Genomic DNA, 27,468 nt, shown 5'->3' on the forward strand with positions numbered 1-27,468 from the left:
CTTTCAGTAGTTGTGGCATGCGGGCTCAGTAGTTGTGGCTCGCGGGCTCTAGAGTGCAGGCTCAGTAGTTGTGGTGCACGGGCTTAGTTACTCCGCGGCATGTGGGATCTTCCTGGACCAGGGCTCGAACCCGTGTCCCCCGCATTGGCAGGTGGATTCTTAACCACTGCGCCACCAGGGAAGTCCGGGGAAGTTTTAAGCTCAGGGAACACGCATGTTCAGGAAGGGGCTTGGGTGGTCGACAGAATCCAAGCTGTAGTTGATTGAAGTGAGGTTCAGAAAAGGTCAACCTTATCCTCCTTTACGTTCCATTTGATCTGGTGGTTGAGGTTTCAGGCTAATCTTTACCATTGAAACAGAATGCGGAGTCTTTACAACTGATATAGTATCTTTCTATAGTTACACCTCTTGCCTGATAACAGTTGTTTCTTTCTGCATTCTTTTGTTCCCTTAAGATCATTAATTACTGAGACCTGTTCAAGGGTAAGCACTGTGGCCAGGCTCAGATCACGAAATGGCTTAGGTGAAAAATGGCTTCTCTTCTGTCAGGAAAGCCATGCCTGGTTCTCTTTCTCCGGGGACCCCCTATCCTATCTGACTACAGACACACTTACTGTGTGTTTCTCCTTTACTCACGCGCTCCAGGGTCCTATCAGACTTCACTTACAGAGCACAAGTTCAAAGATAAAACTATGAAGAAGTTCAAGACAGCCACCACAAAGCATTAAACCAGCGTGAGGTCATTTCTAGTGCAGGGCCCTATGGGACTGCACAGGTCACCCCCCCGCAATGAGGCTGTCAATTATATCCTGATTTTTTTTTTTTGATTTTTTTTTTTTAATGGAGTACTGACACACGCTGCAACATGGATGAACCTTGAAAACATTATGCTAGGTAAAGTCAAACACAAAAGGTCAAATATTATAGAATTCCATTTACAGAAAATAGCCGGAAAATTTACATAGACACAGAACGCATACTAAAGGTTGCCAAGGGCTCGGGGGAGAGAGGAATGCGGAAGAGCTCCTCAATGGGTACAGGATTTTCTTCTGAGGTGGTGAAAATGTTTTGGAGCTGGGTGGGGATAATGGTTGCACAACAGGGTGACGGTACTAAATGCCACCATATTGTACACTTTCAAATGGGTGATTTTATATGACTGTGAATTTCACTTTAATTTCAAAAAAGAAGAAGAAATATTGCAGGATCTCTTCATGACAGAACAAAACCTCTGCAACTAATTCAAGCCACTCTGTTGGAACTAGTCATGGCCCTCCGGGACCCTCCTCTCCCCTCCCCCAAATCTGATTCACGGACTCCCGAGTCCACAGCACCTCCCTTAATGACCAGCTCCAGAGGTCTAATTGTCCCTCTGCCTTCCCTTTCCCCAATTCCATCCCGGGATGTCATCCTCCTTCCTGGAAGACGCCCTTCCCTCAGTGAGTAAAACACCTATTTTGGGAACGAGCCCGGAGCGCAGGAAAACCACCACCAAATAGGGAGACATTCTCCCACGGAGGCATTCAATTCGCCAGAGGTGGAAGTTGGAACCGCTGCCCTGGAGCCCCAGCTTTGAGGAAACGACACGTCAAAGGTTGGCAGGGCTGCTGTCCAGGTTTCCTGGGGCCTGCGGAGGGCCTCAGAAGTCCGTGTCCCTGTCTTTGTCTCCCAGAAAAGACCTGGAGGAGCGGAATTAATCACACTCTGGCTCGGTTTCTAAAGGAGGAAACTCTTCAACAAACTGATTCTCAACCAGTTTTCCTGGAGAACTGTGGGTGGAGAAAAGGTTAATTTCAACCCCTCCTTAGAATGCAAATGGTAGGCTGGATGGCGGGGAACGACGGGTGGAGGGACTGGGAATTTATGGGGGGAGGGGCTGAGCCGGAATTGAACAGCTAACTCATTGGGTGACCTTGAGCAAAACCCTTCACGTCAAATTTAATTGGAGGGCTTTGCCTTAAACAGAGAAAATGAAGGAAATTAGTAGGTCCCAGAGCAGATGAGTGTGCAGTCAATAGATGCAGTCATGCATCAGTGCTGATGCTGAAACTGATGTGGTCCTTGGGAAGGGTAACATGCTGTGACCTGGGTGTCCCCAGGTAGTATCCACTGAAAGGCGTCAGGGGTCAATGTAGTTGCAAAATATAACACCAATGAGCAATTAAAGTTGATTTCAAGACGAGGTAGTGAAAAGAACGCTGGAATCCAGTAGATCTGGGTTTGAATTACTGGTTTGATCACTTACCACTTATGTGGCCTTACTTTCTTTTTTTTTTAATTTCTAATTTTTAAAATATTTTTTAAATTTTTATTTTATATTGGAGTATAGTTGATTTACAGTGCTGTGTTAGTTTCAGGTGTACAGCAAAGTGATTCAGTTATACATATACATGTATCTATTCTTTGTCAAATTCTTTTACCATTTAGGTTATTACAGAATATTGAGCAGAGTTCCCTGTGCTATACAGTAGGTCCTTGTTGGTTGGCCTTACTTTCTCCATCTATAAAATAGGATATATGTATCACACGTGTATCACATATATATCACATATATATGTATCACACACACACAATACTTACAAGAGTTGTTGTAGGGCTTCCCTGGTGCCGCAGTGGTTGAGAGTCCGCCTGCCGATACAGGGGACACAGGTTCGTGCCCCGGTCTGGGAAGATCCCACATGCCGCTGAGTGGCTGGGCCTGTGAGCCATGGCCGCTGAGCCTGCACGTCTGGAGCCTGTGCTCCGCAACGGGAGAGGCCACAACAGTGCGAGGCCCGCGTACCGCAAAAAAAAAAGAGTTGTTGTAGGGATAAGAAATCATGACTGTAACATGCCTAGAACACAGTAGGTTGTCAATAAATAGTGGCTGTTATTTCTCTGGCTCAGCCCTCCACCCACTGTCAAGGTGAGTTTTTCCTAGAGGCCAATCATGTGTCAGACATCTGGAGGGGGCACCCCTCTCTGAACCTCCAGTATGTCAGAGTGTAGGATGGACAAAATTAAGGCACCTCCTCTGGCACTCCCTTCTCCATATATCAGGAGCCAGAAAATATATCATTAATTCTTTCCCAAGACTGTATACAAAGGAAACGACTGGGGGGAAATGGAAAGATCATGTATATCAGTGTTTCTCATAATGTTATTTATACTACACAACAAAAATGTTTACTATAAGACCCAGGAAACATGACTCGTTGTTACCATGGAATACTAACATTTTAAATGACCAATGTGGTATCTATGTAGAAAGATGAAAATGTGTAAATGAAACCATGTCAACTTTTAAGAAATTGGCCACAAATTGCATACAGACCAGGATAATAAATAAGATAGTAATTATTCAGCTTAGAGCCAGCATGGAAGGGACTGGAGAAATGCAAACAGTTGACATGATGGGGGAATGGCCTTATGGGTGCAATGTTTTTTGATGCTGTAAGCCTAGTTAATAACAAATATTCTTTTTACTTCTCTTTTTAAATGATACAGTTGAACTGACGATTTCTAAGACTTCTCTCTCTAGCATCTATGGTTGTATATCTATATTTCAACTTATGTTTTCCCCATCCATAAAATTACATAGACGTTTCCTAGTGAGAAATCTTTAGACTTATCTGTGTTAGTTATCTATTGCTAGATAACAAATTACCCCCAAGTTTAACAGCTTAAAATAACAAATATTTATTGTCTCACATAGTTTCTGAGAGTCAGAAGCTACAGGAGGCTTAGCTGGGTGGTTCTGACTCAAGGTCTCTCATGAGGCTGCAATCAGGTCATTAGCCGGGGCCTCAGTCATCGGAAGCCTCGACTGGGCTGGAGAAGCCATTTCCAAGCTCCCGTGTTGTTGGAGAAATGCATCAGCACCCCACTACATGGGCCTCGACACAGGGCTGCTCACAGCATGGCAGCTGGCTGCCCTCGAGGTGAAAGACTCGAGAGAGAGAGAGAGAGAGAGAGAGAGAGCCCCAGGCCAAGACCACGGGCTTCTGCAACCTAATCCCGGAGGCGACCTACCATCACTTCTGCCACTTTACAACCTAATCCCGGAGGTGACCTACCATCACTTCTGCCACTTTACAACCTAATCCCGGAGGTGACCTACCATCACTTCTGCCACTTTACAACCTAATCCCGGAGGTGACCTACCATCACTTCTGCCACTTTACAACCTAATCCCGGAGGTGACCTACCATCACTTCTGCCACTTTACAACCTAATCCCGGAGGTGACCTACCATCACTTCTGCCACTTTACAACCTAATCCCGGAGGTGACCTACCATCACTTCTGCCACTTTACAACCTAATCCCGGGGGTGACCTACCATCACTTCTGCCACTTTACAACCTAATCCCGGGGGTGACCTACCATCACTTCTGCCACTTTACAACCTAATCCCGGGGGTGACCTACCATCACTTCTGCCACTTTACAACCTAATCCCGGGGGTGACCTACCATCACTTCTGCCACTTTACAACCTAATCCCGGAGGTGACCTACCATCACTTCTGCCACTTTACAACCTAATCCCGGAGGTGACCTACCATCACTTCTGCCACTTTACAACCTAATCCCGGAGGTGACCTACCATCACTTCTGCCACTTTACAACCTAATCCCGGAGGTGACCTACCATCACTTCTGCCACTTTACAACCTAATCCCGGAAGTGACCTACCATCACTTCTGCCACTTTACAACCTAATCCCGGAGGTGACCTACCATCACTTCTGCCACTTTACAACCTAATCCCGGAGGTGACCTACCATCACTTCTGCCACTTTACAACCTAATCCCGGAAGTGACCTACCATCACTTCTGTCACTTGCTATTGGTCACACAGGATAACTGACTCAGTGTGGGAGAGAACCACACAAAGGTATGAACCCCAGTGGGGGGGCTCACTGAGGGCCATGTTGAGGGCTGGGTCTCACATCATACAACAAAGTCATGCTCTGTCTTGCACACTCTGGCAGTCTGTCTACACCTCCTGTGCACTGCTGGCCTATCGGACATCACATTACCAGCACACTGGACCTAGCAGGTACCCAAGAAATTCTTACCAACTAAGTGAATAAATGCTTTTCTGCATTCATTAAAGGCAAGCAAGAATTATAGAGAGTGTGTACAAAGTACCTGGCTCACCAGATGTGTTACCAAACTCAGGTTCAGCTGCTCACTGCTGAAGAGCCCATAATTCAAGAGGCAGGTGGCAGTAGAAAGGAAAGGTGCTTTAATCTGGAAAGTTGGCAATCTGGGGAGAAGGTGGACTCGTGTCCAGAGACCAAATCTGAAGATTCTCTTCAGCCATGACAGTTTTTTTTTTTTTTTTTTGCAGTACGCAGGCCTCTCACTATTGTGGCCTCTCCCGTTGTGGAGCACAGGCTCGGGACGCACAGGTTCAGCGGCCATGGCTCACGGGCCCAGCCGCTCCGCGTCATGTGGGATCTTCCCAGACGGGGGCACGAGCCCGTGTCCCCTGCATTGGCAGGCGGACTCTCAACCACTGCGCCACCAGGGAAGCCCCAGCCATGACAGTTTTTAAAGGTGAAAAAGGGGGAAGAATCTCAGTGAATCATCAAGGAAGGAGGTTAGGTTTTATATCTTTCTCCATTGTGTGCAGACTGGCTGACTCTTTCTTCAGATGTTATCTTGCCTGTGTGATCTGCCTTCAGGATTGCTAAGGGGGCTCTTGGAGATAGAAACCTAGTCATTTTTTTTAACTGCTTCATTCTTCATTCTTACTTCTTTTTATGTAGGAAAAGAATCAACAGGTTAAACAAGGCATGGTGTGCATTCAGGAGAGCATAAGTCAGGAGTTAGGGTAAATTGCCTAGTGATCTCATTCCTATAATTAGGTTCTTTCAAGGTTAGAGGGGAATAGAAAGGGGCAAACAGGAAAGGGGCAAAAGAGCTGCTTTCAGATGCACCCCCTGAAGAGACAGATACCACTGCCATCTCCTCTTCATACAAATGAAATTGAAGCTCAAAGTACCTAAGGATACAAGCTGATAGGTAGCAGAGCTTGGGTCCAAACCCGGGCAGACCTGTCTGACTCATAAGCCCATACTCTTCCCACGATTTGATACTGCATTTACAAACAACAGTTATCTCTCTTTCAGGCCAGGGTTACAATTCGTTTTTAGTTGGCTCAGGGGTCTCCCTCTTTCCTACATGCCTTCCCACTACCCTTACCTGTTGCCAGTGATGTGCTGATAAATGCTTAACAGCCATCTCTGTGGGAAAAAAAAGAGGTCCTGCTTTGTAGCAATTGCTGATTGCCATGGTGTAAATATTCCCACCATGGCCACTTTCAAGCCGCCCACCTGACATTATCAAACGCAGAGTTGGGAAGAGAGGCATAACCAGTGTTGTGAGCCTGGGCAAGCCATCTCCAGCACACTGCTCCCCCTCTCCAAGTATATGAAGCTTCCAGAAAGAACATAGAATGGTCCCCAGCCCCATTTTGGACCTGTTAAATGTTTCCGCCTTTCTAGTTTTTCCTACTGTGCCTCTCCCTATGTGAGCCGCCTGGTCTACAGATGTGCACAAGGCTTTTGGAGCCGTTGAAACTCAACTCGAGGACCGTCTGTTTTTTTCCTTGAGGAAAAACCCTGAATCTTTTTGCATCTTGAGTTTTCATTTTTTTCCTGGCACTTTTTTTCCCCCCTCTAGATTTCACAAAAAGAATTTCTCTCAAGAAATTCTCAAAAGGATACGGAGGCTATTGATTTCAAAATAAAGCCTCATGGAAGCACTTTGACATTCGAATTTAGGAAACCATGCACTGTCTGGTGTTCTCAACGTCTGAAATCTCTGTTGGAAGGAAGTCCTCTATGGAACCTTGCAATAAGTCAGCTTCCTGAAAGATACTTCCCTTGCAACTGAACTTTTTCTGCTCCTTCCAGACAGCGCAGTCCACTCAGGCTCCCTACTGCCTTAAAGAGGACCGCCATTGTTCTCCTTCTCTGAGTTTTTGTGTAAAACTCTCAGAGATGGGAAGTGAGTACCAACAGAGTAAGCATCCCAGGGCACCCAGAAGCAGTGTTTTGGAAACTGAACAAATGTAGCCCAAAGCATCATAGTCTAGACTTTGACAGACTTGGGGGAACTGGCCAGGCCAACAGGGAGGAGACTGGACAGTCCAGCAGAGAAAGGCAGATGTCTGGGAATGGGTGGAACAGACAGAAGGCCCAGGAGGAAAAGCTAGGGTGGGCGGCCCATGTCCTTAACCAGAGCCCAGTTGGCCTCCTTGTTGTTTTAAAATGTACCCAGGATTTTGTTTTAATCAGGTGTGGTAAGACAACAGCCTTGAAAGAAGAGTTTATTACTTACAAGAGGAAGGGGCATGTCCTGCCATGTAGGGTCACGGGGGGAAGCCCCAGGGGCAGTCAGGAGGCAGAAGGAGTGAGGGGAAAGCACTGGAAGCCACCTTGATGCCCATCAATAGGGATTTATTACATAAATTGTGGACCATGCAAACAATGGAACGTTATGCAGCATGAATAGATGAGGGAATGTGATCAAACGAAATGATATTTATACTTTGTTATTGAGTGCAAAGAGCAGGTGACAGGATCTAAAATTTCATACAATCCCATTTAAAATTTTTTAATTATTTAATAACATTCTGTAGGGATCAGAGTTTTGTAATTATTCTTGATATGAATTTCATTGTCAAAGTAATCTTGCTGGTTAGAGCATCTCATCATCATGATTAAGGCATTAGACCTTTTCTACTTCTTAAACCCTAACCAGTCCTGAGACCACACGCTGAATGTTCTTCTTTCTCAGCTACTACTGGATCCTTCTCGGGTCTTCTGTAACCAGGACAATGGTCTAAAAGTAAACCTGGAAAGTGAGGGCTGGGAAGGGAAATTCTGTGGGTTGTCAACTTGTTTCCACTTAATCACTGGTCAAAAATGAACACACACACACACACACACACACACACACACACACACACACACACACCTCGATCCCTGGCTGGAAAGGGAGATTTCTACCACACATGCCATCAGGGGCTCTGGTTGCCCCTGGTCCCTAGGGCTGATGGGCCCCCCTAGTGGGAGCAGTGGCTACGGGCGGGCTAGGGAGCCCTCACTGCTCAGGAGCTCAGTCCTCCCTGCCAGGCCAGGCAGCCACCTGTGATGTTGGAGGCGAGGGGATTCTGGATTGGGGTGGACCTCATAGAGGGGGTCCTCACCTCCTCCTAGGTAATTTGATGCACCTAAAGGCTCAGCCCCTAGGAATTGGACTCAAGGGGGCTCTGGAGCCAGCGAGTCAACCTCAGGGGCCACTGCGTCACTGGTCTGGTCTGAGGAATAGAGTTTGCAGGACTGTAGGTGGACTAATCCCACAGCTAGAATCAGAGGAGCTCAGAGAAGGGCAAGTTCACACAGCCTGGGGCCTGGCAGGCTGGGGGGATGGTAGGGTGGAGGGGGAGGGACATGAGTTTGGCATTAAAAATTCACCTGTTTTCAGCCAAAAGTAAATAAAGGACCCCAAGACCTTAAAAGTTTAGTTTTCACATCCCCCTCACACTATCCATCCTTTACTTCTCACCATCTGGGACAGCTTGGTCAAGCACCATTGCCTCTGCAAGCCTCCATTTCTTCAACTGTAGAATGGGGATGATAATGTCTATTTCCAAGATTATCAAGAGAATTAAACAAGATCCAAAGAAATTATATATATAAATGATCTATATATATAACCAGTCCTGAGCACTAAGTGTAACCGTCAAGAAGTTTAAAACATGATTCTCATGTAGAATGAAAAAATATATAGAATGAACATGTGAAATGTTCAACTCATTAATGAGGTAACCACTAAAGTAATAGAACAGATTCAAGGAGCATTTGAGGGACTGGCTAATTTAAATATATATAAATATATATAAATATATATATATATATATATATAATATATATTTAAGTTAGAATAAGAATAAAATTGCTGGATTAAATACAAAACTGATCCATGTCAATAAAGGCATAATCTTTGGAGTTATCTTTTCTACTGAACCAAAAAATTGGCATTTCTGCCAGACAGAAATCTACAAACCTGTGTGTAACTTCACAAACGGTACACGCGCTAGTCAAGTCGAAGACAGGTATGCTCTTCTTGGGCGAGCCTATTAATCGAGGCCCCAGGAGGATGTTGAAAAGACCTGCCGAACCCCACAACTTACCTTACTTTCAAGTTTGGGGTAATTTTTCTGAAGAGTGCAGAGCAAGTTCCTACAACTGTGGAGTCTCTTCCCCCACTGACCCTGGATCCTCACTGCTCCTGGGCTCTGTCCAGGGGAGAACCGCTTCCCTAAGCTGTTTCATGCCTGATGCTTCCAAAGCATTAGTTATTCTTTGCCTCATTTCATCCCACGACAACTCTGGGAAGCTGGTGTTGCAAATTCCATTTTCAAATTGGAAAACTGAGGCGCAGGGACCTGATGGCTCCGGCTCCTGCTAGAAGCAGAGTTTTCTTGCCTTCCATGGAAAATGGTCCAGGAAGCCATGGTCACCGGGGCAGAGCTGTAGCTCTAATGTCCTCCCAGAAGATGCTGCAACGTCAGCCAACCCATCCCCTCCCCAGCTGCAGGTACCACTGGATCCTTGGCACCACAGGGCGCAGCTGTGGCTGGGTTTGGGGAGCTCCAGGGGGCCTCCCCCAGTTTCTTTAGGAGAGTCTAGAGCAATGGTCTTCAAACAGGGCCACACATGCTCCTCGCGGCACAGGAAGACTCACCAAAAGGATATTGAGACGCGCGTCATTTATGGGAATGAACCTCCAGCTCCTCCATTTCCAGCTGACTCTTACTTAAAGCCCATCTGCCCCAGAGCCCAGCCTGCAGTCCAAGAGGCAGGCAGCTTTCTCCTCTCTCCTCCAGCCTTCTCCCACCTCACCGAGGGCAGGCAGACCTCTCACCCCTTTTCTGTGGTGAATTCCTTGTGTCAATGAAAAATTGTCGCCTGCCGTATCCATGAACAAAGATGTCGCCATCAAGCCATCTCTTTACAGCCACCCCCCACGGCGAGCCCTGAGGAAACTCAGGATGGAAACAGGATGCCCACCACCTAGCAGTCAGCCACTGCAGCCACTCTCCAACGGTGCACCCTGACTAGAGACTTGGGATGAGAAAGCACAGGATGCTGGCCCCAGAGAGCTGGGGTACATTTCAAGGGAATGCTTTCAATGAGCCCAGACCCTTGCAACTTCCCATACAAAGAAAAGCGCTAAATTGCTTAACTTGAGATATCTGGTTTTCTTTAATTAACAGTAATCGTTTGATGTTCTGACTGCCTGGTCTTTGCAGCAAAAACTCCTACCTATCCTGGCTCCCCGCTGACCTCTTCAGAGCAGTCCCTCAGAGCTATCTGAGAGGCTGTGTCCCGGGCTCATGTCCTCAATTTTGTCTGCCAAGTGAAGCATAATGCTCAACTTTTAGGTTGTGCTTTTTTTTTTTCAGTCAACACTTGGGGTGTAAAAGACCTCAGAATGCGAAACAAAGGGACAGTTAGAAATACCCACGTCTAAATACCCTTTGTGTTAGTCAGAGGGTTTCCATTCTTCCAACTAAATTGAAGATGGACCTAACTGTTCTGATAGAGTATTAAAAGTCATTTTTGATGAGAGATAATTATGGGAATTTTGGCACACAACTTGGAAAACAATCTGTTAAAAACCAAAAATTCAACCAAGTAAATTGGCTCTATTTGGCTTTATTCAGTGATTCACAGATCAGGGAACATCCTACCTAGCAACCGGAGAGGTGTTTCAGGAGCTGTACAGAATGGAGGGTTTGCATAGAAGATGAACGGGGCAAAGAAGTTATTAACAAAAGAAAAGATTGTCTCAGACCTGGTCACTTTCTTTTGGGGGAAGGGTGAGGGTCTACCATGCAGATTACCTCTTCTTCCGTTGGGAGATAGAGAGGGCTCCTGTGACAGATAACTTCATCAGAGCTGACCAGAAAATTCTGGACTGGCCAATTAAGACTACCTTCTAGGAGAAGGTTGAAACTGCAATTAGGTCAGGTATTAAATTCGGGTTTGGTATTGAAACTGAGCAGACACTATGGGGCTCCTGGGCACAAAAGCCTTTCTGTGTCCCCCCATCTCTTGACCTTCCCTGAGTTCCAAAGGGCAGGTTCATACAGTTGCTAGTCAGGGAAGGGAGGTTATGCAGAGACAATGCAGGAGCAGTCAGGAAACAATAATGCAGCCTTGGGGCAGGCCCTGGTCCTGCCTCAGGGGATACATATAACAGTATCTTTGAGCTCATCTACAGAACTAAAACCCCCAGCAAATGGAAGATTTTAACCACTTGATAAAGCATTCTTCATTTCTGGAGAACCAGAGAAGCTCATCAGGAGACCATGTTAGCCCAGATTAAAGGAGTGCAGGCCCTGCACACACCCCGGTCCTTAACAGCAACTCCACCCTTGAACCATTGCTATAAAACTCCTCACCAAATCCCCCTGGGTTGGGACACACCGTTTTGAGGGATATGAGCCCACCGTGTCTCCCTTTGCCTGCAAAGCAATAAGGCTATTCTTTTCTACTTCACCCACAACTTTGTCTCCAAGATTTGCTTTGGCACTGGTGCATAGGGGTTGAGTTTTCAGCATCAGTATCATGGGCTTTAGAACAAGTGGCCATTTGGGGCCTGTGGCTTTTCTCTTTAACAAATCGAAGAATTGGGTAAAGTCTGAAGCAAACCCTCTCCTATTCCCACCTACTTGTTTATGTGAGAAAGCCTTCTCAGAACTTACATCTATAAAAGTGGAAAATAGAAATAGAACTGATGCTGGCCCCTGCTGCATTCTTGTAATAATAAACACTCGTGAGCATGAACTAACAGAGAGAAAAATCTCTATACATCTCTATACATGGAGATGCATTTCCAAGAACATTTTACTTTTTTGTTTAATAACTAAGTAATTTGCCAAAATGTTCTGTTCCTGAATCAATTGTGAACTGGTGATAATCATAATGGTAACTCAGAAGGCTTTTTCTAGCACTTGATGCCCATGCTCAGAGAGAATTACGTCACCTGCACCCTTATCAACAGAGACAGGAAATTTGGAGCTGAGAAGCCGGTATAAACAAACCTTGTTACCTCTTTCATTGACTCCCCCAAGACTAAACTCTGTTTAGATTCATCACTAATTAAGCAGCGGAAGCCTGAGATTCTTTGTCTTGTCAATTCCTCACACATTTATTGTTTCTTTGTCTAAAAAAGTATAAAAGCTTTGGCCACTTCTTAGGTACCATTTCTGTGAGACCTCCATGTGCACAAATTAAAATTTATTTCGTTTTCTCCTGTTAATCTGACTGTGGTCAGTTTTATTATTAGTCCAGCCACAAGAACTCAAGGGAGGTAATGGGGAAAATTTCCCCTTCCCAACAACCAGCAAAAAAGTTTGAAGACATCTGCCCTGGGTAGTGGTTCTCAACCATGGCTAGATATCAAAATCACTTGGGAAGCTTAGGAAAAATCCCTCTGCCTGGGCTTCCACCCAGTGGTACATGATGACTAGCTTTTACTGGCCTATGACAGCTGGTTATTAAATTTTCACAAGTGTTGCAGGATATAATCAAACATTAAGCTATATAAGCTTATAATTAAGTAAATTACATTTTTTAATGGTAGAAAATACTCAAAAGCCATGATTTCCTAATTACTTTACTACATTTTACTATTACCTATGTTTCTGAGGCCCTTCGGTCTCTTTTATCATTGCCATGGAAATTCTATACAATGAGGCATTGCTGCACACCTCCTTCCAGCTCTGCACGTCGTGATGTCACATCAGTGGTTCGCAATTGGCCACGGGAGAATCTACACCATAGGAATCAGCAAGTACTACAAATCAGTGCTTGATTTGTTTTTACACTGAACTCCTACACTCAAGAAATTGATGGAGAAAATGTAAATAGTGCAGATTAAACTACAAAAAGTACCATTTTTTGTAGCTGTCATATTATGAATCATACCCAAAAAAGGGGAGAAAATATTCTTCCAGTATTCAAAAACCATCATCCAATCCAGCAGAAGTTGCTCGTGTCACACTTTTTGGTTGGTTCACTTTCTTCGTACTTATTATTTTTTTAATTTAATTTATTTATTTATTTAATTTTGGCTGTGTTGGGTCTTCGTCTCTGTGCGAGGGCTTTCTCTAGTTGCGGCGAGCGGGAGCCACTCTTCATCGCGGTGCGCGGGCCTCTCACTATCGCGGCCTCTCCTGTTGTGGAGCACAGCCTCCAGACGTGCAGGCTCAGTAGTTGTGGCTCACGGGCCTAGTTGCTCCACGGCATGTGGGATCTTCCCAGACCAGGGCTCGAACCCATGTCCCCTGCATTGGCAGGCGGACTCTCAACCACTGCGCCACCAGGGAAGCCCCTCATCTTACTTATTAATGTTATTGAACGAATTGGGTGTTGCTGCTCACCACCTACAAAATCAGTACTCACAAATGTTGGTAGCAAAGGAAAGGTGCCTTTAATCAGAATGCTGGCAATCTGGGGAGATGATGGATCAACCACCTGTGAAGAATCTGCTCGGCCATGCAAGTTTTTAAGGGGAAAAAGAGAAGCAATCTCAGTTAATCATTGAGATGAGGGGTCAGAGTTGTCGCCAGCCCCCGCTGCGTGCAGGCGTACGTGCGGGCTTGTTGACTTGTGATCTTTCTTTAGATGCTGTCTTGTTCACACAGTCTGTTCGTGAGATTACTGAAGGGGAAGCTAGGAAAGATATCTGGTCCTCAGTTAATTACTTATTCTTCATTTCTACTTCTTTGATCTATGGAAAGAACTGAAAAGTTAGGCAAAGTATTGTGTGGCTAAAAGAATGGAAAGGTGTGCTTGGGCTGGAGATGAGTAGAGCATGGGGGTGCCTGGTTTAAGGTTAAGACAGAAGGGTGCCTCCTGCAGAGAGCTCTTTCCTGCCAGAAGCTGCTCTTACATGAACATAAATGAAAATATAAACCAATGTTCATGGGAAAACTCTATTCCTTTGTCATTCGCAAACCAGAGGTTGACTCTGGTTTGGCAAGATCTTTCTGTAAGAATCAACTGTTAGTATGGAATTTACAAGAAGGAGTGTTGCATGTTTTAAATTATTTGTAAGTTGTGTCCTAAACACCTTTTTACCGGTAAAATTTATAATAAGCATACTTTATGTATAAACATGCATACTTTTTTGAGAGATGATGGTTCAATATTTATCAGCACACCACCACTCAAGCCCCATTCCTCGTTATTATTGCTCAGCCTGGGCATTGGCTTTTTCAAAAATCTACCAGCTGAGACTAGAATGCAGAAGGGTTGATACCCATTCTCCTAGCAGAAGGTGGAAAGGAGAGGAGACTGCTGGCACCTGGCCCAAGGTAAGCCTCCCACCTCTGAGAGGTGGAGCTCAGGGCCCGAGCACTTTGGAGTGAGAGAGGTTAGCAGGCTTTAGGGACAGTCCCCACCCATTAGAGAAGTCTGGCCTGTGGCCTGTGCCACGTCCATTATTCTGTGACTAGAATTCTTCCTCTAGCACAGTTTATCATAAGATCTTTCCCCCAGAATGGGAGCTTCTTAAGGACCAGGACTGTGTCTTATTTATCCCTAGAAGGCCTGGCATGTGTTTGGTGCCTGCTGGATATTTGACAAATGAATTAATAAATTATCTTAAGATATAATTATTCCAAGCATCCAACAATAATATTTTAGGGAAATAAACTATGGGACAATCATTCAATGAAATACTCTGCAACCATTAAAAAGGATGGTGGAGGAAACTCTTTGATGACATAAGAAAATACTCATAATAGCTTGTAAGTGCAAGGAAAACACTACGAAATAACATACAAATTACAAGCAATTTTGTTTAAAAAAAAAAACCATACAAAATATATTTCATAGCTTGACAGGGCGTCTACCAACTCCTGGCCTGTGTCCGATTCATTCTGGGGAAACAAGTATTTCATGACTCTGTTTGGATTTCTACTGAAGACTCATTCTCCAAGGGAAGAACTTGTTTAGTTCGTGATTATTTTTAGAGCCATGATGCAGACAAAACGGGGGCATATTACGCAGGGATTTGGAGCAATGTTTTGCTACTGTGGTGTAACAGAGTTCTCCCCAAAGATTAACCCACACCCTGCAGTACATTTAGGTAGGACATCTTGCCAGTTTAGACATGACATCGACACGGTGGATCAGAACAAAAAGAACTATGATTCTATTACAGAATGAATTAAGACTCATTTGTGATTAATCTTTAAATATTTTAATCTATGGATTTTTAAAATTTAATTCTTAAGATATTCATAACATTGACCACTCATGGCTAGAAGGTTGAGAGGCACAGTGATCATTTCCCACAGGCTAGGGAGATTGAAGGGAGAGGTAAAACACACCTTGAAAAAATCACGAAACGAAGTGAAATTCCTCCTGGATAAATGCGGAACCACTGGTTGGGTTTGAAAAGGGAGGATAGCTACTTAATATGCTTAGCAACCCTTTGGAACTCAAATAGACTTTACCAAATATATCATACACCATTGTTTAAGGCCTGCAGCTGTCCTGGACATGGCAGAACAAACACTTCTGTGTGCCAAGAATGGGAAAACACATGCCAGCCCGTTCCCCCTGGACCAATACATTAACGGGTGGTGTGTGAGATTGGCCTTGGACCATCCCTCGGTCCCTTCCCTGCCCATCACCTAGTGTGTGGAGGAGGGAAGTGTTTAACAAGCAGGGCAGTGCCAGCTTCCAAAACAGGGTTAACGACTCCCAGGTGACCCCACCCTGCATCCTGTAGCTACAACCACAGGAACTCAACAAGGGCAAAATGCCAACAAGAATTCCAAAATACAAGTCAGAAGTACGTCTGACCTCACGTTTCCCCTGGCACGCTGCAGCTCAGGCAAAAACATTCAACAAATCTGCAAAAATGTTTCTCTGATAGAATCATTACCCTTCTGGCTGAGTCCAGAAATTGTGGGTCCTTTCCAAATATTGAGCTAGAAATGTGTTTTCATGTTTCAGTTTTAGGGTCTGCTTCATCTCATTTTGCATTTTAAAAAGACATTTGCTGAGTGCTTACTAGGGTCTAGGGGTACAATAGATGTTTGAGATACAGAAAACAAAACAACATTTCCTTCTTCTAGGAGGTTATAGTTCAGTAGAGGAGACAGGTGAAAAGAACCTGTAATTCAAGACAGAATCAACCAGGTAATCAAGATCATCGTCACCCTATCATCAACATACCTCACATAAGCTGAGTGCCTGTTACATGTTAGTGCTGCGGTACTTTACAGGTATAACCTCATTTAATCCTACAACAACTTATGAGGAAGTTCCAATTATTCACTTTACAGATGAGAAAAACAGAGGCTTAGAAATGTTAGGTAATTGGGCCAGCGTCTTAAAGCGAACATGTGGCAGACCCAGGACAAAAACTTGAGTCTGTATCCAAGCCTCTGTTTACTTCCATTACTTTACACTAAAATAGGATATGAGCAAACTCTCCTGGGGCAGGGGAAGCAACTCTGAGAAGAAAATCAAGGAAGGCTTTATGGAGGAGGAGGCATTGAAGCAGGGCTTTGACTGATGAGCTCAATTCCAAAAGGTGAGGAAGAAGGGACAGGGCATCCTCCACTGAAGGAGCTGCCGGAACAAGTGCCCAAGGGCTGGAGTCTGGAGGCCCTACAGGAGAAACTCCAAAGTTTGGCAATGCCAGAAGAAATCAACTCTACTTAACTGTGGACGGCCACTTTACTGGTCTTCAAAGAGGTCTCTCCTGTATCCACTCACCTGTTCTGCAACTTGTATCACTTGTATAAAGAAAATCTCAAATTCCTCTTCAGAAACTGGAGAGTAGCCCATGTTCTATGGGATATCATGGTGTTACATTGCTTCCTTTTCACTGCCTATTTCAGCTTGGCAAATAACCAGAAACCAAAGGTTGACACACACCACGAGCATGTTTTTACCTGTTGAAAACTACCAGTTGCTAAGTGATGCTCTTAAGCTGCTGTTATAGTGAGGTGCTTTCAAAGGGCCAACACAACTGAAGCTCTTGGGATGGCTGAGGTGTGGCTTGTCACGCTCCAGGGCAGCCTGAGAGAGTAAGTTCTGCTCTCTGACACTTGCCATGCTCCTCCGCATGTTCATTCATGCACAAGACCCTTCATGAACACCCTGATCACGCTGCAAGGTGAAAGGTGAGGCTGGAGAAGCAAGCAGGGATGGAGCCTGGAGGGCCTGGAAAGCCATGCTATTGGGTTTGGCCTAGCTGCACACTCTGGGCACCCTTTGCCAGTTTTTGAATAGAAGGGTATTGTGATTTAAAGCATGTTTTGGGAAGGGAACTCTGGCTGTAATCTAAAAAAGGCGAAAAATCTGTTACCAAACTTAGGTCTTTTGCTCGCCACTCGAAAATCAATACTCGAGAGGCAGGTTTTGGTAGAAAAGAAAACACTGCTTTTAATCAGAAAGCCGGGAGAAGGTGTACTCCGTTTCCCTGAAAACCGACTCCCGAGATTCTGTTCGGCCATGAAAGTTTTAAAAGGAAAGGGGGAAGTAATTTCATTGAGATGGAGATGAGACTCATAGCCATCCCCCCACTGTGTGCAGACTCGTCGACTTCTTTGGATGCTATCTTGTTTACACAGTTAGTTCACACAGTTTGTTCATGAGATTACTGAAGAGGAAGCTAGGGAAGAGATCTGGTCATCTGTTAATTACTCGCTCTTCATTTCTACTTCTTTGATCTATGGAAAAAACCAACAGGTTAGGCAAGGTACTGTGTGATCAAAAGATTTGAAAAGGGGCTTCCCAGGTGGCGCAGTGGTTGAGAATCCGCCTGCCGATGCAGGCGACACTGGTTCGTGCCCCGGTCCGGGAAGATCCCACATGCCGCGGAGCAGCTGGGCCCGTGAGCCATGGCCGCTGAGCCTGCACGTCCGGAGCCTGTGCTCTGCAAGGGGAGAGGCCACAATAGTGAGAGGCCCGCATACCGCAAAAAAAAAAAAAAAAAAGATTTGAAAGGTGTAAACAACAAGGTCCTACTGTATAGCACAGGGAACTATATTCAGTATCCTGTGATAAACCATAACGGAAAAGAATATGAAAAAGAATGTATGTATGTGTATAACTGAGTCACTTTGCCGTATAGCAATAATTAACACGATATTGTAATTCAACTATACTTCAATAAAAAATAAACTTAAAAAAAGAAGAAAAGAAAAAAATAGATTTGAAAGGTGTGTTAGGGCCCAAGATGAGTAGAGCATAGAGGCACGTGGTTTAAAAGTTAGTTACAGCGTAGCTTTACTTAAATTGTCAAGAAAAGGGGTTTCCTGCAAAGAGCTGCTTACAATATCCTTCCCTCAACAGCTGATAAACAAAACGAAAAGACAACCCTCAGAATGGGAGAAAATATTTGCAAATGAAGCAACTGACAAAGGATTAATCTCCAAAATATACAAGCAGCACATGCTGCTCAATATCACAAAAACAAACACCCAATCCAGAAATGGACAGAAGACCTAAACAGACATTTCTCCAAAGAAGACTTACAGATGGGCAACAAATACATGAAAAGATGCTCAACATCACTAGTCATTAGAGAAATGCAAATCAAAACCACAGTGAGGTATCGCCTCACACCCGCCAGAATGGCCATCATCAAAAAATCTACAAACAAATGCTGGAGAGGGTGTGGAGAAAAGGGAACCCTCCTGCACTGTTGGTGGGAATGTAAATTGATACAGCCACTATGGAGAACAGTAAGGAGGCTCCTTAAAAAATTACAAATAGAACTACCCTACGACCCAGCAATCCCACTACTGGGCATATACCCTGAGAAAACCATAATTCAAAAAGATACGTGTACCACAATGTTCACTGCATCACTATTTACAATAGCCAGGACATGGAAGCAACCTACATGTCAATCGACAGATGAATGGATAAAGAAGATGTGGCACATATATACAATGGAATATTACTCAGCCATAAAAAGAAACGAAATTGAGTTATTTGTAGTGAGGTGGATGGACCTAGAATCTGTCATACAGAGTGAAGTAAGTCAGAAAGAGAAAAACAAATACCGTATGCTAACACATATATATGGAATCTAAAAAACAAAAACAAACAAACAACAACAACAACAAAATGGTCATGAAGAACCTAGGGGCAAGACAGGAATAAAGACACAGACCTACTAGAGAATGGACTTGAGGATATGCGGGTGGGGAAAGGTAAGCTGGGACAAAGTGAGAGAGTGGCATGGACATATATACACTACCAAACGTAAAATAGATAGCTAGTGGGAAGCAGTGGTATAGCACAGGGAGATCAGCTCAGTGGTTTGTGACCACCTAGAGGGGTGGGATAAGGAGGGTGGGAGGGAGGGAGACGCAAGAGGGAAGAGATATGGGAACATATGTGTATGTTTAACTGATTCACTTTGTTATAAAGTGGAAACTAACACACCACTGTAAAGCAATTATACTCCAATAAAGATGTTAAAAAATAAAGATAAATAAACTATTAATATCAAGGATGAAAGAAGGGTTATTCTGCAGAAATAATCAGCCAGCATAACCCTATAGCCACAACTTGACAAAGACATTACATAAAAAAGAAATTACAGATTAAATACACCTCATGAATATAAACATGAAAAATCTTAACAAAATACTATCATACAAAATCCAGTACTAAATAAAAGGAATAATGCATCCTGACTAAATGGGTTTCATTGCAGGAATGCAAACTTGGCTGATGCTTTGAGAATCAAACAATGTAAGTTGTCATATTAAGACAAAGAGGGAAAGGGCTTCCCTGGTGGCACAGTGGTCGAGAGTCCGCCTGACGATGCAGGGGACACGGGTTCGTGCCCCGGTCCGGGAAGATCCCACATGCCGCAGATCGGCTGGGCCCGTGAGCCATGGCCGCTGAGCCTGCGCGTCCCGAGCCTGTGCTCCACAACGGGAGAGGCCACAACGGTGAGAGACCCGCGTACCGCAAAAAAAAAAAAAAAAAGACAAAGAGGGAAAACACGTGATAATTTTTATAGATACAAAAAATTACATTTGCGAAAATTCAACACTCATTTATAATAAAAGTCTTGGAAAAACAGAAATTGAAGGAAAGGGCATTTATGGAAAAGCTACAGCTAGAATTATACTTAATGATGAAGTATGTAATGCTTTTCCCTTAATACCAGGAACAAGGCAAGGATACATGCTCTCATCACTTCTATTCAATATTGTACTAGGTTTTAGCCAGGAAATAGACAACAAAAATCAAAGCCATAAAGGTAGGAAATGAAGGCATAAAACTCTTGCAGGTGACATAATTGTTTACATATAAAATGCTTTAAAAGCTACAAAATAACTATTAAATTAATAAGTGAATTTTGCAAGGTCATAAAATACTAGGTTAATATATAAAAATCAATCATATTTATATGTTAGCAGCAAACAATTTGAAATTTAAATTTTAAATAGCAATGGCATTTACAATATCAAAAACTGTTAAATACCTGGGAATAAATGTGAAAAATATATGCAGGACCTATATACTGATAACTGGAAAACAATGTTGAGAGAAATAAAAGATATAAATAAACAGAGAGCTATACTATGTTCATGGATTCAAGACTGAATGTTTTATAGATGTCAATTCCCTTTTAATTGATGTATGGATTTAATGCAATCCCAATCAAATTAACTACTAGCAGTCTTTTTTTTTTTAATTCCAGAAATTGACAGTATACTTCTGAAATTTGGATGGAAAGATAAGAACCTAGAATATACAAAGCAATTCTAAAAAGAAACAAAAAGGTTGAAGGACTTAACACTTTCTAACTTCAGACCTTGAGACTAACCATAAAGTTACATTTATCAAGACAATATGGTACTGACATAAAGATCAACAAATAGATCAGTGGAACAGAATATAGAGCCCAGAAAAAAATTCTCACTTAGGTAGGTTATTTGATTTTTTATAAGGTGCCAAAGCAAACCAATGGGGAAAGAAAAGCCTTTTCAGTAAATTGTAGAACATATAATGACATGGGGTAAACATGAACCGAGATCATTAAGCAAAATTAATTTAGGATGAATCGTATGCCTAAACATAAAGGCTGAAATAAAAATTCTAAAAACAAATATAGGAAAATATCTTCATGGTTTGCGGAAGGGAAAAGTTTCCTACATGGGACAGAGAAAGCAATAAGCACTAAAAATTTTTTGAAAAGTTAGACTTGACCAAAATCAAAGCCATCTGCTGGTCAAAAGGTATTATATTTTAGAAAATGAATAAGTAAGCCAAAGACTGGGAGAAAATACCTATGAAACGTATATCTGAAGAACAGCTCGTATCCAGGACATATTTTTTAACTCCTGCACCTCAATTACGAAAAGACAAACAACACAATAAAAATTGAGCAAAAGGTTTAAAGAGACATTTCACAAAACAAGATATACAAACAGCAATAAGCACATGACAAAGTCTTCAACGTTATTAGTCCCGAGGAAAATGAGATGAAAACCACAGTGAGACACCACTTCATACCACCTGAGAAGCTAAAAGCTTAAAAATCTAATAATGGCCAATGTTGGTGAGCAGATAGAACACCTGAAACTCTCATCTTCTTATAGAGCTTACACTTATACTTTATACACTCATACGGTATAAACTACCACTGTATACACTCATACAGTTTCTTATAAAGTTCAACTTCTATGGAATGACCAAGAATTCTGACCCTAGATATTTACCCAAGGAAAAGAATGAAAGCATATGCCCACAAAAACTCCTATACAAGAATATTTACAGTAGGTTTATTTAAAATATCCCCACATTGGAAACAAATCAAATGTCTCTCAACAGGTGAGTGGATAAATAGTTTAATATTCTAACAAGGGAATGCAGCACAGCAATAGAAAATGACACCAATACAGACAACAATGTGTGCAATTCTCATAGACGTTATACTGAACAAAAGAAGCCACGCACAAAAGACCACATGGGATTCCTTTTATAAGAAGTTGTGAACAGGCCAAACAATTGTGTTCTGTGGTGATATAAATCCAAACAGTGGTCGCCTTTGGGAAGCAGAGATTGACTAGCAGGGGCCATGAGGGAATTTTCTGTGGAAATGGACATATGTATTTTCTTGATTGGGAGTTGGTTCCATGGGCATTAACATTTGTCAAAACCCATCACACTGGACATTTAAGATCTGCACACTTCACTGTCTAAGTTTTATCTAAATTCAAAAAGAACTGCATACATAGTGTGCCTAAACAATATAAAAATAAAACAATAAATTTGAATATAGAATATAAGAACTGAATGGTAAAAATAGGGGGAGAAAAGAAGTATGAAAAAAAGAGCTTCTGGAAGAGGGTGTGGAGAAAAGGGAACCCTCCTACGATATTGGTGGGAATATAAATTGGCGCAGCTACTGTGGAGAACATTACAGAGGTTTCTTAAAAAACTAAAAATAGAGTTACCATATGATCCAGCAATTCCATTCCTGGGCATATAGCCAGAAAAGATGAAAACTCTAGTTCAAAAAGATACATGCACCCCAATGTTCATAGCAGCACTATTTACAAGCCAAGATATGAAAGCAACCTAAATGTCCATCAGCAGACGAATGGATAAAGAAGATGTGGTATATATATACAATGGAATATTACTCAGCCATAAAAAGAATGAAATAATACCATTTGCATAGATGGACCTAGAGATTATCATGATAAGTAAGTCAGACAGAGAAAGATAAATATCGTAGGATATCACTGTCAGGTGGAAACTAATAAAAATGATACAAACGAACTTATTTACAAAATAAAAACAGACTCACAGACATAGAAAATTTATGTTTGCCAAAGGGGAAAGGGGAGAGGAGGAGGGATAAATTAGGAGTTTGGGATTAATAGATATACACTATATATATATATATAATAGATAAACAACAACAAGGACCTACTGTATAGTACAGGAAACCATATTCAATATCTTGTAGTAACTATAATGGAAAAGAATCTGAAAAAGAATATATATATATATGTATAACAGAATCACTTTACTGTATACTTGACTCTAACACACATTGTAAAAAAAAAAAAAAAAAAAAAAGACAGAGCTTCTTCCAGCAGTGGGCCCAGGCCAGAGGGCATGGCTTGGGGAATAGAAGGAGAAGTCTGCTCACCCCTTTGACTAGACCCCCTTGGGCAGGGCGCCATCTGTACCACTCTATAAAGCAGCCCCATAAGTAGAAGGATACGGATGCAATATTAGCATATTAAGCTCCCAGTTCCCAGCTGGCTAGAGTTGTGTAGGGATGTGGAGACCCAGACTTTTTATGACTGTGCCACAAACTCCTACTGTGACCCTATTGTCTCTAAATAAGAGCCCTTGTGCGTGTGGGAGGGGTGTGGCTGGGGGAAGGCTGGCGTGAGATTCTGGGTCATTGACTCATGTCTTTGGGGGGAATGCGGTATTGACGCCCAAGAATCGTCCCTTTTGACCAGCATCCCAAGTGACCATAATGCAAGTTCTACAAGAATTTGACTTGCAGACCCCCCAGTTACCACTTTCCCCCGCTTCCAGTATTCTGTGATTTCACCCTCTGTTAAGCTTAAATGAGTATCTTTGCAAGGGGCCCACAGGCAGATGAGAATGCAGCCCTGGCTGTGGGCCTAATGTGCATTTGGAGAGATCCCCCTAGACTAATCTCCCATCCAGAGTAATGGTAGCAGAGGCGCGATTACATTAACATCGGGAAGGCAGCTGCAAAACTTATCACTTTAGGGGCTTGGGCTTCCTGGATTGTAGCTGCCACTGGCCCAGGATGTGGTGTCAGATTAGCTGAGAGCTGTGTGACAGGTTCATTAGCTGGAAAACCTCCCCAGCCCCCAAAATCAATTGCACGAGGCATGGAACCTGGAAACAAGAGAAGCCGCGCTCCCGCAGCCCCTTACAACTGGTTCCCCGAGGAGAACCTGACTGGCAATTACAGGTTGTATTTGCATGTAGGTTGTATTTCATACAGTACAGGTTGTATTTCTGCAGTGAGGAAATCAGGAGCTTGATGGGAAAAATAACCTCTACCCCTGTTTACTGAAACGTCTCTGTTCCACAAACCACTGCGGTGCTGTCCCACTCATCCAATCTCCTGGGGTGGTATGGAGGCTAGAAAAAATAATTAGACTTTTGAAATCTGGAGCTGTTATGAAATCACTGAAGTCCCAAACCGAAGAGTGAAATGAAGGGTAGTGTTGAGAAAGGAGCAGCCTGTCTCCTCTCCAGCAGGAGGGATATAGGCGACAGGGGCGACGCTGATTGCCTGGTCTGGGGCCAGCCGGCTTCTGCTGGGGTTTGATATGGGACCTCACTCAAGAAGGGCTGAGTCGGAGCCCTTGCAGATATAAAGCACAGCGAAGAATGAGGATGAGCTGAGTCAGGAGGGCTCAAGGAGGGGCTTGTGGTGGGCCTGAGGGGGACGCCCCAGATCCATCCACAGCTGTGATGAATCTAGCCCAAAAGTCCACAGCACTGCTCCCCTCAGCCCCTACCCCCGTGCCTATTATCCGTCCAGGGGCGGCCATGTGTCCTAAGTTGCCCTGATCAGACTGAAGGGAAAGATTCAGAAGGTTGGTTAAAAGGTCTCCCTGTCTGAAAGGAAAGCAGGTCCTAAGACTCGGACCTTCCCAACCCTATAAGACTACCAGCAAGAGAGAAATGACAGCTGGTTCAGGACTCCTGCCAGCCTCTAGAGAAATCCTGGAATATGCAGCTCTGACACATTAATACCCTGCACAGATCGAGACACTCGTGGTCTCCCAGATTCTCATCAAGCCATTGGACTTCTCTTCCATAAACGTGTTCTCACCACAGCCATGAAGTGACGGAGCCGCGTGTAAATAGGGGTTTCAATCGAAGATATGCACAGGGTATTAAACGTGTACCAAGGGAAGAGTTAACTTGAATACAAGGTCAAAATCAGCAACAAGTTCTACCTGCTTTCCTTTCTTACCAAAGTTTGACCGCCAGGGCACCGAGCGTTGTCACTTGCCTTGAGTTGGAAAGCGGTTTGCATTCACAACTGTAAATTTATTCATTCTTTTAATTTATGTAAGGTTTTTGGACGCAATTCTCAATTCTTTAAGAGATGACAACAGATTTTGGTTTTCTACTGTTGTGTGAGAACATCAGGCCCCAGCAATGTGTCATTGTGAGGAAATAAAAGTGCTGCAGTAAACTGAAAAGAAAAAAAAAAAAAGCGTTTCCCTGTCTTCTCCTGGTGGGTGTAAGGAAGCACATTGCCCTGTTGTCAGTGGCCACCGTATTGCAATCAGGCCACGGACCAGCTTCAGGGTGACTGAGTAAAGAGACTGGAGAGAATCTGGGTCCCTGACGAGAGCATCAAACATTGATAGAACTTTGCCTGAAGCCCACTCTGCCTGGACGTGAGACATACATTTCCTCATCGTTTAAGCCTCTTTGCCTCAGATATCTTTTATTTGCTGTCCAGAGCCTCCTGACTGGTACAGCATCCCATAGAAGGGGTTGGACACAGAAACTGACCAGGAGCTTAGCAGAGAATTGTAATTGGTGAAGCAGGCCCAGGTATAGGAGCCTATCATTCTTGTCTCAAACTTCCGTGACATGTCTTCGTTCATGGCATTTTTTTCTACAAAGATATACTTGATTTGCATATTAAGTATTAGGAATATTCTTTAATTCCACCAAGAAAAAGTTTCTCTCCTGTGTTTTATGAAACCCCAAACCCTCTCAGTCTATCCTTTATTTCCCACTTTAAAAAAAGAAAAATTTGTTGAAATGTAGTTGATTTACAATGTTGTGTTAGTTTCAGATGTACAGCAAAGAGATTCAGTCATACATATATATATATATATATATGTTCTTTTTTTACATTGTCTTCCATTATAGGTTATTACAAGATATTAAATAGGAGTTTGGGATTAAAATATACACACTACTATATATAAAATAGATAACCGACAAGGACCTACTTTTTAGCATAGGGAACTATAGTCAATATTTCCCATTTTTGAAAGAAGTACATAGAGAGGTGAGAAATATCTCACTCTTCTTGTTAAGAAAAAAAAATCAGCGTAAGTGCAGCGGTAAATGACTACTGTCATATGGCCTCCATGTGAAGGATACAGTGGAGAGCAGTGGAGGCTGGGATTAAAGAGAGCATCCTACCCCACCTAAAGGGCTTCAGCAGAGGGTGACATGCAGGAATGCGAGCCCAGGATCACCTAATCTTCTGACTCTTCAAAAGAAGCTGTAAACATTATTTACAATGGCCAAGACATGGAAGTGTCCATCAACAGATGAATGGATAAAGAAGCCGTGGTGTGTATCTATATACAACGGAATACTACTCAGCCTTAAAATAGAACGAAATTTTGCCATTTGCAGCAACATAGATGGACTTGGAGAGCCTTATGCGGAGGGAAGTAAGTCAGATAAAGATAAATACTATCTGATATTGCTTATATGTAGAATCTACAAAATACAACAAACTAGTGAATATAATAAAAAAGAAGCAGATTCACAGATATAGAGAACAAACTAGTGGTTACCAGTGGAGAAGGGGAGGGGGCAACATAGGAGTGGGAGGGAGGTGGGAGGTACAAACTACTCGGTATAAGATAGACTCAAGGATGTATTGTACACCATGGGGAATATAGCCAATACTTTGTAATAACTGTAAAAGGAAAGTAACCTTTAAAACTTGTATAAAAATTTTTTAAAAGAAGCTGAAAATAGAATTTGTATGTGAAGTCTCCATTGAAAAAAAAAGAAAGAAAAAAAGCAGACCAGCACTGTATGGGCCAAACAGAATACATCTGTGGCTGTTTATGCCTGGCCAAGGCTCAGCCTGGCAGATCCCAAGCATGAGATGAGTGGGCCCTGCATCTCCAAGTAAACCACCAGCTATGTACAAAGTTGTGTCATCACAGTATTATTTATGACACTGAAAATGTGGAAACAAGCTAATTTCTAATAACAAGGATCAGCTAAATAAACTATGGCAAATCTACCTGATGGAAGATTATGCAACTGTTTAAAAAAGACACTTATAAGAAGTAACTTGAGAGAAGCACTTATGATATAATGTTAAGTGGGGGAAAACAGGGTCCACACACTTGTATATATAACATGATTACAACTCTGGCAAAGAATACAGAACAGAACAGTGAATTAGAAATTAATTCTAAAAGCAAGTGAACCAAATGCTGTCAGGCATTGTTTCTGGGTGGAGAGAGTATTACCCGCTCTTCTTCTCCTTAGACCTGGCCTACACTTGTGTCTGCCCGCCGGAGTCCTTCTCTCTCTCTTCCCAAGGCATCTCCACCTGGACCTGGTCCACACTCAGCCCCACTCAACTTCCCTCCCACAGGCCTCCCCACGTCTCTCCG

The 27,468-nt window shown here is 43.2% G+C and overlaps 1 long non-coding RNA gene across 2 annotated transcripts in view; it reads right to left on the reverse strand.

The window, feature by feature from the left end:
* Nucleotides 1-9,994: 9,994 nt before the first annotated feature.
* Nucleotides 9,995-27,468, reverse strand: part of LOC117199611 (uncharacterized) — a 69,320-nt gene continuing 51,846 nt past the window's right edge. For both annotated transcript variants that reach the window (XR_007475297.1, XR_007475296.1), the window contains exon 4: nt 9,995-17,760. This is a non-coding gene — a long non-coding RNA (uncharacterized LOC117199611). The remainder of the gene's footprint in view (nt 17,761-27,468) is intronic.

This window comes from Orcinus orca, chromosome 2 (genome assembly GCF_937001465.1).
Source record: "Orcinus orca chromosome 2, mOrcOrc1.1, whole genome shotgun sequence".
NCBI lineage: Eukaryota > Metazoa > Chordata > Mammalia > Artiodactyla > Delphinidae > Orcinus > Orcinus orca.